At 51.8% G+C, this 15,786-nt stretch overlaps 1 protein-coding gene across 2 annotated transcripts in view; it reads right to left on the bottom strand.

Moving 5' to 3' along the window:
- Nucleotides 1–15,786, bottom strand: part of LOC139227785 (F-actin-monooxygenase MICAL3-like) — a 194,889-nt gene that overhangs the window by 122,397 nt on the left and 56,706 nt on the right. The window lies entirely within an intron of this gene.

A 15,786-nucleotide genomic window follows, 5' to 3' on the forward strand; every position in this document is an offset into this window, starting at 1 on the left:
AATCTCATCTGGGCATGGCAGGGAGAGCAGAGTGTGTGACACACCTGGGATTGGGGGAAGAACGAAGTGAGTGACACACCTGGGATTGGGGGGGAGAGTGGAGTGTGTGACACACCTGGGATTGGGGGGAGAGCAGAGTGTGTGACACACCTGGGATTGGGGGAAGAGCGAAGTGAGTGACACACCTGGGATTGGGGGGGAGAGTGGAGTGTGTGACACACCTGGGATTGGGGGGAGAGCAGAGTGTGTAACACACCTGGGATTGGGGGGAGAGTGGAGTGTGTGACACACCTCGGATTGGGGGGAGAGCAGAGTGTGTGACACACCTGGGATTGGGGGGAGAGCAGAGTGTGTGACACACCTGGGATTGGGGGGGAGAGTGGAGTGTGTGACACACCTGGGATTGGGGGGGAGAGTGGAGTGTGTGACACACCTGGGATTGGAGGGGAGAGTGGAGTGTGTGACACACCTGGGATTGGGGGGAGAGTGGAGTGTGTGACATACCTGGGATTGGGGGGGAGAGTGGAGTGTGTGACACACCTGGGATTGGGGGGGAGAGCAGAGCATGAGGCTCACATAACTGACAACCACCTCTGCCCCCAATCCCAGGTGTGCCACACACTCCACTCTCCCCGCCATGCCCAGGGGATTCTCACTTTGGGAGCAAAAACCATTAGCAACCAAGAAAGTCAAGCAGCCAATCACAACACTTCCACTCCAACTGGCTCCAATATTCTCCATCCTCTCTTTACAATGGGGCACCTTGAATGGGACACAGTACTATCGGTGGTGGTTATCATTAGTCCATCACTCAGGTGCACGAGCCTCGACGTTGATTGCCATCTGGCAATTCAACTGTGGAGGCATCGCCATTTAGTTCAATCCTGTCTCTGCCCAGCTTGATAACTGTAACTACCGATGGGGGAGGGCTCGATATTTATGGAAAATACTTTTCCTGCCCCTCCCCAGTGTGCATTGGCATTTAAAATCAGAGCGGCAGCATCAACAGTTGTGGAAACATTCCAAGATCAGAGCAGGGAGGAAGCAAAGATGACAGCAGCGTGGGGTAAAGGGTGGAAGAACAGCCCAGGAGCCGAGCTGAGGAGGGGGAGAGAGGAACGAGCAGCCCAAGAGTAATGCAGGGACAGTGGGAGATCAGGATGGTTCTGGACAGGGAGAGGGGGGGTGCGCGGGGTGACGTGTAGGAGAGTGGCAGAATGACCTGGTGAGGTTTGAGATGGAGAGTGTCTGTTGAACATTTGGGGAAGTGATGGTCTTGTTGGACTGTGGAAAACCCCAAAGATCACTTTATACTTAGTACTGTTTTAGATTGAAAAACCCCAATTGTGAAGTAATAAGTTGACCACAAGTTCAGCAAGACCAGTCACATAAAGGCCGTGGTTACTAGAGCAAATCAGAGGCTCGATATTCTGCAGCGAGTGGCTCACAAAATATAGGAAGGCATTAATAAACTTGTAGAATGGGCATGTAATTGGCAAATGAATGCCAATATAGTTAAGTGTGAGGTGGCACATTCGTGTAGGAAGAATAAGGAGACCTCGTATAGCTTGGATAATAAATGAGTCTAAATGGGATAGAGGAGCATAGGGCGTACATCGCACTAAAAATACCGATGCAGGTTACTAAAAATATACAAAGAGAATGTACTTAAAAAGTGCTGGGGACGCATTCTCAGTTACTGAGGGAAGGGTGAAAATTGCTGAGGCTCTGGCCACCATCTTCCAATCCTCTGTGGATATGGCGGGTGGTGCCAGAGGTTAGGAGGATTGCAAATCTTACACCCCTGTTTAATAATGGAGGGAGGGATAAACCCAGCAACTACAGGCCAATCAGCGTAACGTCGATGTTGGGGAAACTTAATTTGAATTTGGAATAGTATGGGCTTATAAATGAAAGTCAGCACGGATTTGTTAAAGGCAAATCATTTACTATCTATTAATGACCTGGATTTGGTTTATACAGGGCACAATTTCAAAGTTTGCAGATGATATGAAACTCAACTATGTAGTAAACAGTGAGGAGGTTAGTAACAGACTTCAGGAGGACATAGACAGACTGGTGAAATGGGCAGACATGTGACAGATGAAATTTAATGCAGAGAAATGTGAAGTGATACATTTTGATAGGAAGATGCATAAAACCCAATAACCCAATTTTTGGAGCGGGAGAAGGTCATTCTCCCAGAAACGATCAAGTGTTGATTGGGCATTCATATGCTAATTGACTAATTGCAGAAACTCGTCTTTCCAATTTGGCTGGGTCTGGCCTTTTGGCTTGGGCCAAGCACCAATTGGAGAAAAAAAGAAATCTGCATGTCGACCAGGAGATCTGCCAAGGTGCCGGGCTGGCATCACGAAAGATTGAAGGCTTCGGCCAAAACACAAGCCGAAAGGAGGAATCTGCAACCCGGATGGCGGTGAACCAGGGCGTCCGAAACACCATCCGAGTGACGGTAAAGAAAGTGGAAGGACAGACAACGATCAACCGGGACCTCTTCGTGAAGAGAATCCTGCTCGAAACCTGTGGCATGAAAGTCACTGATGTCTTCGCCTTGCAGGACATCCCGAAGAGAGGTTACTTTGATGTAACCTTCAGAATCGTCACCCTATGCCTGAAGTTCCTGAAGGGATTGAAGGAGGTGAGTGAACCACTGCGGTCAAAGTTGACTTGGGAACCACTGTTCATCCTCCCGTCGTAGAGGAAGCACACTCACAGTGCACATGTACAACCCCCACATCCCGGTCATTGATGTGCTGACATTCCTCGACAGGTATGTCGATGGAGCAGGAAACAGCAGGGACCTGAAAGACTTCCACGGGATTTGGACCAGCAAGCGCCAGATCCAGGTCACCATGAAAGTGGACACCAGTGGAACCATCCTGCACTCCCCCTCCAGCTTCGCCATCGGAGGAAGTCGGGGCTACATGGTGCACACTGGCCAACCCAACGTGTGCTGGACCTGCGGGAAGGCAGACCATGTGGCGGCAAGCTGCAAAACAGTCATCTGCCGCAACTGCAAGAAGGAAGGCCATCAGACAAAGGACTGTAAAGAGACCAAGTGCTGCAACCTTTGTGGTCAGGTTGGGCGTCTTTACAAGAACTGCCCCAAACGCAACTTCAGCTATGCGCAGGCGGCAAAAAATATTGCACGAGAGGAGGAGGAAACTGAGGAACACAACGCTCAAGAGGAGACCTACACCCTCCCCCCCGACCAACACACAGGGCAAAGAAGAAACCGCCCTCATGGCCTCGGAACAGGTCAGGGAGGAAGAGAAGCCTGCTATGGTGAGCTGCGAGACACCAGACCCCAGCAGTGAAGCTCTCCCCCAGCGCACCGAGTCCATGAACGAGGAGGCAGCAGATGATGGGGCAGGATGGGAGACCGTCAAGAAAAAGGCCCACAAGCGTAAGGTAAAGAGGCAAGGGCCCCTGCTGAAACGAAAGGAAAGAGGCAGCTATCGTCCACGACAGACAGCAGCGACAGCAGCTCATCTGATGACAAAAGGCGAGACAAAGCCCCTCACTACCGTCACCAGAACAAGAGGCAAAACGCCAACCCACAGCCACAGGCGACTGGGAGCAGTGAAGCGACCAGTGCAGCCCTGCTCCGGGAACCCGGGAGCAGCGAAGTGCCCAGCGCACACGAGCTCCGGAATACCGGGAGCGACACAGCGACGAAGCACCCCAGCTTGAGAACGTTGTGAGTGATGAAAAGAGGGAACCACCAACACCAGGTGAGGACAGCGCAGAGGACATATCGGACTATCTGACAACACTGAGCAGTCCCCTGGTCGAAGCACCCCCACGGCAGAAGATGACCTGTATCCCAGCCCAGGTGAAGTAGACTTTTATAGTGTTAATCTATGTATGCAGGAACTGACCACTGGGCATGACTCCGATTTAAAGGACGGTTTATTTGTAATGTAAGGTTTTGAACTGTAACCAGTAACTTTAAAATGGATTTAAAAATTGCATCTATTAACGTGCGTAGCGTAAAATTCATTACGCGATGTGTTTCCACCTTGGGGTACGTCGCCAAGGTCAAAGCAGACCTGCTGTTCTGTGTGTTTCCACCTTGGGGTACGTCGCCAAGGTCAAAGCAGACCTGCTGTTCTTGCAGGAGTGCAGTCTGCCGCACTCCAGCAGTTACCGGCAGTGGTCACGATGGTGGACCCATGAACCATCCATCTGGTCAGGAGGCAACGACTGCTGGGCCTCCGGCCTGGGCATTCTGCTGCGGGGAGGCCACTTCACCATCACCGAAGTTAAGGAGGTGGTGGGCGGCCGCCTTCTCGTAGCAGATGCAATGTACAAAAATTCCCCTCTCAGGTTAATAAATGATTATGCCCCAGCTTTCAAGAACGAGCGGCTGGCCCTCTTCCAGCAGCTCCCACTGCTACTGGCAACGTCCAGGCCGGTCATTCTGGGCAGTGACTTCAACTGCATCATCGATGCGGCTGGACGATCCAGCAGAGCCGACAGCAAACTGGACGCCACGTCCAGACTCCTGATGGACACGGTAAAAGATGCCAAGCTGTGCGAAGTCTTCAGCAACCCTGCAGACGGAGCACCGCGCAGATACACCTGGTCGAGACCAGACGGGTCCGTCCGTTCCAGAATAAACTTCCTGTTTGTGTCCCACACACTCAAGGTCAGATCCACCGACGTCACACCGGTGTTCTTCTCTGACCACTGCCTCCTACTGGCCGACTGCCTCCCACAGGAAAACCAGAAAGTTGGCAGAAGGATTATGGAAGCTGAACGTGAAATTGTTAACTCTGGAAAACGTTGAGGAACTCAAGAGGGATTACAAAGGTTGGAGAACCGTAAAACCCATCTGCGATTCCCTGATGCACTGGTGGGAAACAATCAAAACGAACATCAAGAGGTTCTTCATCCTCAAAGGTGTTCAGGAGGCAAGAGGGAGACAGAGGGAATTGTCCCAACTCCAGAAGTGTGTGCAAAACCTGCTCCTGTTGCAGTCGATGGCGGTCGATGTCGCGGAGGAACTCGAAGAGGTGAAGGGCCAGCAAGCCTCGCTCTTTGCCTCAGAGTCCTCCAAAATCATCCTCTGCTCCAGAGTCCGCTCCGTCGAGCAGGATGCGACGTGTTCGCGTTTCTTCTTCCAAAAGGTTCACAGGGGGAGCTCTATAATAACCAGCCTAAAGGAAGAAGACGGTTCTGTGACGTCTTCACAGACTGACATGCTGAGGATCAGCAAATCCTTCTATGCCAGACTGTATGACGTCAGGCCCACAGACTGCGCGGCCTCCCAGTCTTTCCTGTCGTCCATCTCGGAAGTCTTAAGGCGACAGTGAGCGGGAGAGTCTGTACCACCCGCTAACTCTGGACGAGCTGACAAAGGCTGTCTAGTCCTGTGAGGCGAATAAAACTCCCGGAAGCGACGGCTTACCAGTCGAGTTGTATTTGGCTCTGTGGGACTGGATGGGCCCAGACCTGCTGGGATTGTTCGAGGGTATGATTCTGGCCGGCAGCATGTCAGAATCGATCAGGAAAGGCATCATCACTCTCATCTACAAGCAGAAGGGGGAGAGGGAGGAAATCAAAAATTGGCGGCCCATTTCGCTGCTCGACGTGGGCTACAAGATCCTTTCAAAGGTCATCGCTAACAGGGGGGTGGACACCTGTTTAATCAGCTTAGACCAGGAGAAGGCCTTTGACAAGAGATCGCACACGTACCTGATGGACATGCTCTCCAAAATGGGGTTTGGGGAGGGTATCCGCAATTGGATCCAACTGCTCTTCACAGACATCAATAACGCAGTTCTAATCAACGGGTGGGAAATTGAAAGCTTTCCGATCAGATCTGGAGTCAGGCAAGGCTATCCCCTCTCCTCTGTCTTGTTTGTGTGCTGTATCGAGCCCTTTGCCAAGTCCATCAGGAAGGATGCGAGCATTAGAGGGGTGACGATCCCAGGCAGCGGAGGCACTCAGGTAAAGACCCCCCTGTACATGGACGACTTCGCCATCTTTTGCTCGGATCCGCAGTCGGTCCGCAGATTGCTCACAATCTGCGACCAGTTTGAACTGGCCTCGGGAGTGAAGGTTAATCGCAGCAAAAGCGAGGCCATGTTCTTTGGCAACTGGGCCGACCGATCCTTTATTCCCTTCACCATTAAGCCAGATTACCTGAAGGTATTGGGAATATGGTTCGGAGCGGACGGGGCGTGCGCCAAAAACTGGGAAGAGCGTACTGCCAAAGTGAAACAAAAACTGGGATGGTGGAAGCTGCGCTCCCTCCCATTGCAAGAAAGAACCTGGTCATCAGGATTGAGATGCTCTCTGTGTTGTTGTACGTGGCGCAGGTCTGGCCCATCTCACGCTCCTGTGCTGCGGCAGTCACCTGGGCCGTCTTCCACTTTGACTGGAGGTCCAAAATGGACCGTGTCCGCAGAGACACGATGTACAAATCTCTGGAAAGTGGAGGAAAGGATGTTCATCCTAATGGCCACCTTTGTGTGCAGCTGCATCAAGCTGTGCACAGACCCCCGGTATGCAAATACCAAGTGTCACTACGTGCTGAGGTCATACCTGTCCCCGGTGTTGCAAAGGATGAGTCTGGCCACGCTGCCGTGAAACGTCCCCACCAGTTGGACCATACCTGTCCACCTGTCCTTCGTGGAAAAGTTTTTCAGAAAAAAACCCCTTTGACCACAAGGCCATAAAACAGTGGTCGGCACGTAAGGTCCTGGACGCCCTATGAAAGGAGAGGGTGGACCCTATCAGGTGGTTCCCCGAGCAGACTGTTGAACTCATCTGGCAGAACATCTCATCGCCAGAGCTTTCATACAAGCACCAAGACGTAGCTTGGTTGGCGGTGAGGAGGGCCCTACCCGTCAGATCCTTCATGCACAGCCGGGGTTTCAGAGACACGGCACTCTGCCCCGAGTTGGCTGTGGTGCGGACGAGACTGTCATCCATCTCCTTCGGGATTGCCCCTTTGCAAGGCAGGTCTGGAAAGATATGTAGTGGTTGCTGTCGAGGTTCATCCCAAGCAGCTCCGTAACACAGGACTCTGTGCTCTACGGGCTGTTCCCAGGGACACACACCGAGACAGACATCATCTCATCATCTGCTGCTGGAGGGCCATCAACTCGATTAAAGACGCACTTTGGTCTTGCCGAAACTTGCTGGTCTTCCAGAGCAAGGAGATGTCCACGTCTGCGTGTTGCAGACTGGCGCAATCCAAGATCCAGGAGTATGTGCTGAGGGACGCACTAAAAATTGGTGCAGTCGCCGCAAAGGCACGGTGGGGAAGAGCCACAGTTTAAAGCCCTTCCGCCACGGTAAACCCAGGGGCTGGTATCAGTATAAAACTCCCCTCGGGCTGTACTTGTAAACTTTTTGTATACACAGAGCACCATGATCTGAAAACACCTATGCAGTGCCATGTATAATGCAAGTTCTGTTTAGTAATGTATGTTGCAAAGAAATGTAACTGTACCCTCACCCATTCCGTGTACCGTACAGTGCCACATGTAATGTAATTTGATGACTGTATTACAATGTATCCTGGATTGTACTGAATTGTACCTCGAAATGTAAAGCAAGCAAATGTATTGAACGGAACAGCCATCAGCATCCAAATGTATTGTATGGAATTGCTGACCGCATCCAAATGTACTGAACTGCTTTCATAGAAACATAGAAAATAGGTGCAGGAGCAGGCCATTCGGCCCTTCTAGCCTGCACCGCCATTCAATGAGTTCATGGCTGAACATGAAACGTCAGTACCCCATTCCTGCTTTCTTGCCATACCCCTTGATCCCCCTAGTAGTAAGGACTACATCTAACTCCTTTTTGAATATATTTAGTGAATTGGCCTCAACAACTTTCTGTGGTAGAGAATTCCACAGGTTCACCACTCTCTGGGTGAAGAAGTTTCTCCTCATCTCGGTCCTAAATGGCTTACCCCTTATCCTTAGACTGTGACCCCTGGTTCTGGACTTCCCCAACATTGTGAATATTCTTCCTGCATCTAACCTGTCTAAACCCATCAGAATTTTAAACGTTTCTATAAGGTCCCCTCTCATTCTTCTGAACTCCAGTGAATACAAGCCCAGTTGATTCAGTCTTTCTTGATAGGTCAGTCCCGCCATCCCGGGAATCAGTCTGGTGAACCTTCGCTGCACTCCCTCAATAACAAGAATGTCTTTCCTCAGGTTAGGAGACCAAAACTGTACACAATACTCCAGGTGTGGCCTCACCAAGGCCCTGTACAACTGTAGCAACACCTCCCTGCCCCTGTACTCAAATCCCCTCGCTATGAAGGCCAACATGCCATTTGCTTTCTTAACCGCCTGCTGTACCAATGACTGGTGGTAAAAACAGAGAGACAGACTATTATCTGAATGGTGACAGATTAGGAAAAGGGAAGGTGCAACGAGACCTGGGTGTCATGGTACATCAGTCATTGAAAGTAGGCATGCAGGTACAGCAGGCGGTGAAGAAGGCAAATGGCATGTTGGCCTTCATAGCGAGAGGATTTGAGTATAGGAGCAGGGAGGTCGTACTACACGCCGGGCGCAGGAAGTCCCGCCCCAGCCGCAAAATTGGGGTTACCACCCCCCCCCCCGCCCCCCCCCCCAAGAGGAAGTGGAGTGCAAAGTCAAGCGCATCACTTCCTCTGGGGGACGGTACCGGGGCGGAAAGCGCACTAATGTTTCAGCGCAACACGGTCTATCCACGTAGCGCTGGTGCGAGCACAGGCCCCTTCTCTTCCATTAAGGGGGAGTGCACACTGCGAGCCCTGCAGAGGGGTGAGGGGCCTCCACTCGGTCACCGGGGATGTGGGGTACCGTGGCCACAGCCCCGGCACAGAAGCAGAGTGGCGGGCTGCACCATCGCGGCAAGAACCACGAAGAAAAAGGAGATATTAGATCGGATTTGAATTATCGGCGGTGACAGAAATTGTCCGGTAGAGATTGTCCGGACTTTACATACCCGGACTTTCCTTTCCCCACCCCCCCGCCGTGCAGTGTGTGTAAGTGGCGGCCAATCCGCTACTGCCCAAGTTTCATCACCGCCAAAAGTTACCATCGGCCCCATTAGCTGTCAGCGTGGCTCAGCTGCGGCACTCTCGCCTCCAAGCCAGCCTTTCTGCTGCCGACCCTTTCATTCCTGGAGACTCCAGGCAGGGCAAGCCAGGAGGGTTGGCAACCCTAGGGCCAGGAGAAGCAGGCGTGCTCCCACAGATCCCCGCAGGAATCCTTGGTCCTTCCTTGCCTCCACTTTCCCCTTTGCTCCCCACACCGACATATGTTGAATGACACCCCTCCCCCACCACCGGTTACCGTAGGATTCGGCTCCCGCCCCAAATCCCGCCAGCATTGACGCCATTCCTGACGGCTTCCCTGGAGGGACAGATTTGAAAATGTAATTGGAACCCGGTCGTTAACATTGACTGGGACTCATTTCCTTCATGAAAGGAAAGAAAGACTTGCATTTATATAGTGCCTTTCACAACCACCGGACGTGACAAAGCGCTTTACAGCCAATGAAGTACTTCTGGAGTGTAGTCACTGTTGTAATGTAGGAAACGTGGCAAACAGCAATGTGATAATGACCAGATTATCAAGTTTTTTTGTTATGCTGATTGAGGGATAAATATTGGCCAGGACACCGGGGAGAACTCCTCTGCTCTTCTTCGAAATACTACCTTGGGAACTTTTACATCCACTTGAGAGAGCAGACAGGGCCTCGGTTTAACATCTCATCCGAAAGACAGCACCTCCGACAGTGCAGCACTCCCGCAGCACTGCACTGGAGGGTCGGCCTGGATTTATGTGCTCAAGTCCCTGAAGTGGGACTCCTTCTGACTCAGAAGCGAGAGTGCTGCCCACTGAGCCACAGCTGGCATAGGAATAGACTAAAGGAAGCCCCGCCCCACCCCGCCCCACCCCAGTGACTCACACTCCCCGCCCCGCCCCGCCCCAGTGACTCACACTCCCTGTCCCGGTGATAGACCCTCCCCGCCCCGCCCGGGTGACTTACACGCCCCGCCCCGGTGATAGACACGCCCGCCCCGGTGATAGACACGCCCCACCCCGCCCTGGTGATAGACACGCCCCGCCCCGGTGATTGACACGCCCTGCCCTGGTGATAGACATGCCCCGCCCCACCCGGGTGACTCACACTCCGCTCCCTGCCCTGCCCCAGTGACTCACACTCCGCTCCCCCCCGCCACGCCCGGGTGACTCACACTCCCCGCCCCGGTGATAGACACGCCCCGCCCTGGTGATAGACACGCCCCGCCCCGCCCGGGTGACTCACACTCCGCTCCCCGCCCCAGTGACTCACACTCCGCTCCCCGCCCCGCCCCAGTGACTCACACTCCGCTCCCCGCCCCGCCCCAGTGACTCACACTCCGCTCCCCGCCCCGCCCGGGTGACTCACACTCCGCTCCCCGCCCCGCCCGGGTGACTCACACTCCCCGCCCCGGTGATAGACACGCCCCGCCCTGGTGATAGACACGCCCCGCCCCGGTGATAGACACGCCCCGCCCGGGTGACTCACACTCCGCTCCCCGCCCCAGTGACTCACACTCCGCTCCCCGCCCCTCCCCAGTGACTCACACTCCGCTCCCTGCCCCGCCCCAGTGACTCATACTCCGCTCCCTGCCCCGCCCCAGTGACTCATACTCCGCTCCCCGGCCCGCCCCAGTGACTCACACTCCGCTCCCCGCCCCGCCCCAGTGACTCACACTCCGCTCGCCCCGCCCATTAGACTCACACTCCGCTTCCCGCCCTGCCCAGCCCAGGTGATTCACACTCCCCACCTCGCCCCGCCTCAGTGGCTCACACTCTATGCCCCGCCCCGCCATGCCCAGGTGAGCCTCATGCTCTGCTTCCCGGTCTCCCAATGTAACTCCAACGAGATATCAGCCAATTGTAACCGTTTTTGGCCATTTTCACGGTTTCCCCTCCTGCTGAATTGCTGGCCATTAGCTCTCGGTCTGAAGGGGAAAAGCTCCCATTGCCACGGTTACTGTGCAGCCACAGACTACTGCGCAATTACCTTTAACAGGGCCCCAAGAAGCACAAATCAGCCTTTACTCACTTACCACGAGCTTTTCCCATCTCCTTTTTGGAGGCACAAATACTAAAAATAACCAGGTTATCACCTCCAAAGAAACAGCGGAGAGAGGAATTCGCTCGGAATGCGTTTTGTGCACCAATGGCCAAAGAATTAATTTCAAGTGGCAGATGTGTTACATCAGACAGTGAGGAGAGTGTGTGAGTTTGGGGGGGGCGGGGGTGAGAAGAGCAATGAAAGTTCCTTGTGTTCCCTGGAAAGTTGAAGACCAAATGATGCAATCTGATGCGAGGATGTTAGGATTCCTGTGGACGGATAAGGTGGGCCGAACGGTTTTCCTCATCCACTAATTACCTTGTGATGGAGTCTGCATTTTGACGACTGGATTCTGATAGAAACACGCCCTGTTTTGCAAGAAAATTTTTCACTTGGCTCTGGATCTGCCTAAACTACAGATTAAAGTAAACAACTGTCAGATCCCACAGGCCACATACCCATCAGTTAACTGAGTCATCCCTCCACCCACCCAAATACACACTGAGCAAACACGCACAGCAAAGAATGGGCTGCTCTCCGTGTGACTTGACTGCAATTCTCAGAGCAAGATTAAGAAGCAGGTTAGCCTGTTTGTGTTGTACATAGAATCTACAGCACAGAAAGAGGCCATTCGGCCCCACTGGTCTGTGCCGATGTCTATGCTCCACACGAGCTTCCTCCCACCATACTTCTTCTCACCCTATCAGCATATCCTTCTATTCCTTTCTCTCTCATGTATTTATCTAGCCTCCCCTTAAATGCATCTTGCATCAGGATTAGGGTGAGAATGGAACCAAACCAGACCTGTACCAGGCCCAGTACTGAGAATAACAGTATTCAATCTGTACCAAGTCCAATACAGAGAGTAACAGTACTCAATCTGTACCAGGCCCAGTACTGACAATAACAGTACTCAATCTGTACCAGGCCCAGTATTGACAATAACAGTACTCAATCTGTACCAGGCGCATTACAGAGAGAACAGTACTCAATCTGTACCAGGCGCAGTACAGGGAGTAACAGTACTCAATCTGTACCAGGCGCAGTACAGGGAGTAACAGTACTCAATCTGTACCAAGCCCAATACAGAGAGTAACAGTACTCAATCTGTACCAGGCCCAATACAGAGAGTAACAGTACTCAATCTGTACCAGGCCCAATACAGAGAGTAACAGTACTCAATCTGTACCAGGCCCGATACAGAGAGTAACAGTACCCAATCTATACCAGGCCCAGTATAGAGAATAATAGTACTCAATCTGTACCACGCCCAGTACTGAGAATAACAGTACTCAATCTGTACCAGGCGCAGTACAGAGAGTAACAGTACTCAATTTGTACCAGGCACAGTACAGAGAGTAACAGTACTCAATCTGTACCACGCCCAGTGCTGAGAATACCATTATTCAATCTGTATCAGACCCGCACTGAGAGTAACAGTACTCAATCAGTACCAGACCCAGTACAGAGAGTAACAGTACTCAATCTGTATCAGGCCCATACTGAGAGTAACAGTACTCAATCTGTATCAGGCCAGTACAGACAGTAACAGTACTCAATCTGTACCAGACCCAGTACTGAATAACAGTGCCAGACCTGTTCCAGGGCCAATGCTGGAAATAAGAGAGACTTATACGTTGACCAGTGAGCCCAGAGACCAAAACAGCAACCAGGTGACGTGTTATTTTGATAACAATGTTCCAACACTTTCTTATCTCGTAAGAAAGATTTGTAATTATATAAAGAAAAACTTTGTACTTATATAACACCTTTCATAAAATCATAGAATCTTACAGTATGGAAGGAGGCTCTTTGTCCCATTGTACCTGTGCTGCCTCTTTGAAAGAGCTATTCAATAAGTCCCATTCCCCTGTTCTTTCCCCATAGCCCTGTATATCCAATTCCCTTTTGAAAGCTTCTATTGAGTCAGCATCCTGCACCATTTTCAGGCGGTGCATTCCAGATCATAACAAACCATTGCGTAAAAAAGTTTCTCCTCATCCTCCCCTCGGTTCTTTTGCCAATTTCTTTAATCTGTGTCCTCTAGTTATCGACCATCTGCCATTGGAACCAGTTTCTCCCTATCTACTCTATCATACCCCATTTCATTTTGACCATCTCCATTAAATCTCCCTTTATCCTTCTCTGCTCGAAGGAGAGCAATCCCAGTTTCTCCAGTCTCTTCACTTAACTGAAGTCCCTCATCCCCGGTACCAATCTGGTAAATCTCATCTGCACCCTCTCCAAGGCCTTAACATCCTTCCTAAAGTGTGGTGCCCAGAATTGGACACAATACTCTGGTTGAGGCCTAGCCAGTGTTTTGTAAAGGTATAGCATAACTCCCTTGCTTTTGAACTTTGTGAGGGTGAAATTGCATATTGCCCAGTTTGGGGGTGGTAACCTTGGTGAGGCGGGACTTCCTGCACCCGGCGCGGAAGTCCCCCCTCCAGCAGCGTAATTGGGGTTACTGCCCCCGAGAGGAAGTGGAGCACAATGTCGGGCACTCTACTTCCTCTTGGGGGCGGTACTGGGGTGGTAAGCACGTGAATGTTGCAGCGCTAAATGGCCTCTCCGCATAGCGCTGATGTGAGCACAGGGCCCTTCCCTTCCGTTAAAGGGGGAGGGCACACTGCGAGCTCAGCAGTGGGGTGAGGGGCTTCCACTAGGCCACCGGGGAAGCGGAGTACCGGGCTGCACCATCGCGGCACGGACCCCACCCCCCACTCGCCGGTAAAATAACAGAAGGCTGGACCAGTAAGTCGGCCAACAGGACAAAATGGCGCCGCGCACCTCCCTTTTAATTTTCGCCACGCGAGCGGAATGAGGCCCGGTTTGCGACCCGCGAGCCTGGTGCTGACATCGCCCACAGTGGCCTCACGGGGCGCTGCCCAATTTCTGCCAAGGGCAAAAACGGGGCTCTGCATGTGGCGATGGTGTCATTGCTGGAGGCGCAGCGGCCTGGGACGCGACTGGCGAGAGCGGGGAGTTGCCAGTTTTGTACCTCCGCTAACTTCCGCCCAATTTTGCGGGACCGGGGGGGGGGCGGCGGGGGAGCAGTTGCGCTAACGGGAGTCACAAACATTTCCAATTTCTCCCCCTGTGCCTCTATTTCTAAAGGCGAGGATCCTGTATCCCTTTTTAACAGCCTTCTCAACTTGTCCTGCCAGCTTTCAGGTCCTCAGGAAATCCCAAAATGCGTTGCAGCTGATGAATTATAGGAGGCAAGAGAATCGATTTGTGAGGCAATCATTGCGAGAGAGTCACTGGAAACTGGGAAGGTAGGTAGTAGCAGGCTGATGCGGCACCCCAAGAAGGAAGGAAGGAAATTGCATTTATATAGCACTTTTCACAATCCAAATGCTTCACGGCCAGCAGAGTACTTTCGAAGTGTAGTCACTGTAATAATGTTCGTGGCAGCCAGTTTCTGCACAGCAAGATCCCATAAACAGCAATGAGATGAACGATCAAATAATCTTTTTCAGTGATGTTAGTTGAGGGATAAATATTGTGCGGGGGGTGGGGGGGCGGTTCAGGATAAACCCTGGGAATGGAACAGAAAGTGATGAAGGGTAGAGGACAGTGAGCACTTGTAGGAAGTTACATTGCGATGAGGAAAGTAGGCGTGGGGAGTTGCAGGGCTTGGTGTTGGAAACAGAACTGTTTCTAATTTACATCAAGGACTTGGACTCAGAAACCCAACCCAAATTGGTCACATTTACAGACGAGACCAAACTAGGAGAGCAGTTAAATCAGCTCAGAAATGACATAAAGAGGACAACATCTGCTAGTGGACAGAACAATGGCAGATGAAACTTAAATGTAGACAAGTGTAAAGTACTGCACACAGGAAGCAAAATTGGGCAACACATGAATGGTGAGGAAGTGGCTAAGCAGGAAGTTGAGGAAGATGTAGGAGCCATTGTATTTAAATTTAATTGTGTTGATAAAGTTCCTTCCTGTTGCTGGCAGGATTTCTGACCACCTGAGTCGAGGCCTGTTTGAGAAATGCTATGCTCTCCCCTCGAGTGGGAAGTCGGAGTGAGTTTATGTGAACAATTTTTGTCTCGTTACTGTCCACTTCAAGCCAAAACATGGGGCAGTCGAGAAACACAAATCATCCTCAACATGTCCAACCATTGCAGAGCATCAAACTACAAAGCCAACAGGATGTTTGTAATGTATTTGCTTCATGGGTTCATTGCTTAAGAATTAATAGCAACACATTGCTATTAAGGACTAGTTGGTTTATTAGCTAAAGGTTTTAACAATCACACTACACATTACCAGTTCATCCACCAGGCTCACAACCACCTGCCTCATCTTGGATCCCCCGAACCCAACTGGCTGGAGTTTTATTGAGTCTTGTGAACATCACGTGACTGGCTAAACTACCCCCAACTCAACAGCTCTACAACTATTTTAATAGAACATATAGCGAGGGCACTAGAACCCACAAATTTCAAATTAAACTTTTACAGAAACTTAACTCAAATTAAAATTTGGTTGCCGGGGGCGATGATACACTTCAGTCCCTCCGGTGCCCACCTCTCGTGGAAGGCCGCAAGCGTACCGGTGGACACCGCGTGATCCATCTCCAGGGACACCCTGGCGCGAACATAACCGTAGAAGAGAGGCAGGCAGTCGGGCTGAACGACCCCCTCGACCACCCGCTGC

The sequence above is a fragment of the Pristiophorus japonicus genome, chromosome 17 (assembly GCF_044704955.1).
Source record: "Pristiophorus japonicus isolate sPriJap1 chromosome 17, sPriJap1.hap1, whole genome shotgun sequence".
Classification (NCBI taxonomy): Eukaryota; Metazoa; Chordata; class Chondrichthyes; family Pristiophoridae; genus Pristiophorus; species Pristiophorus japonicus.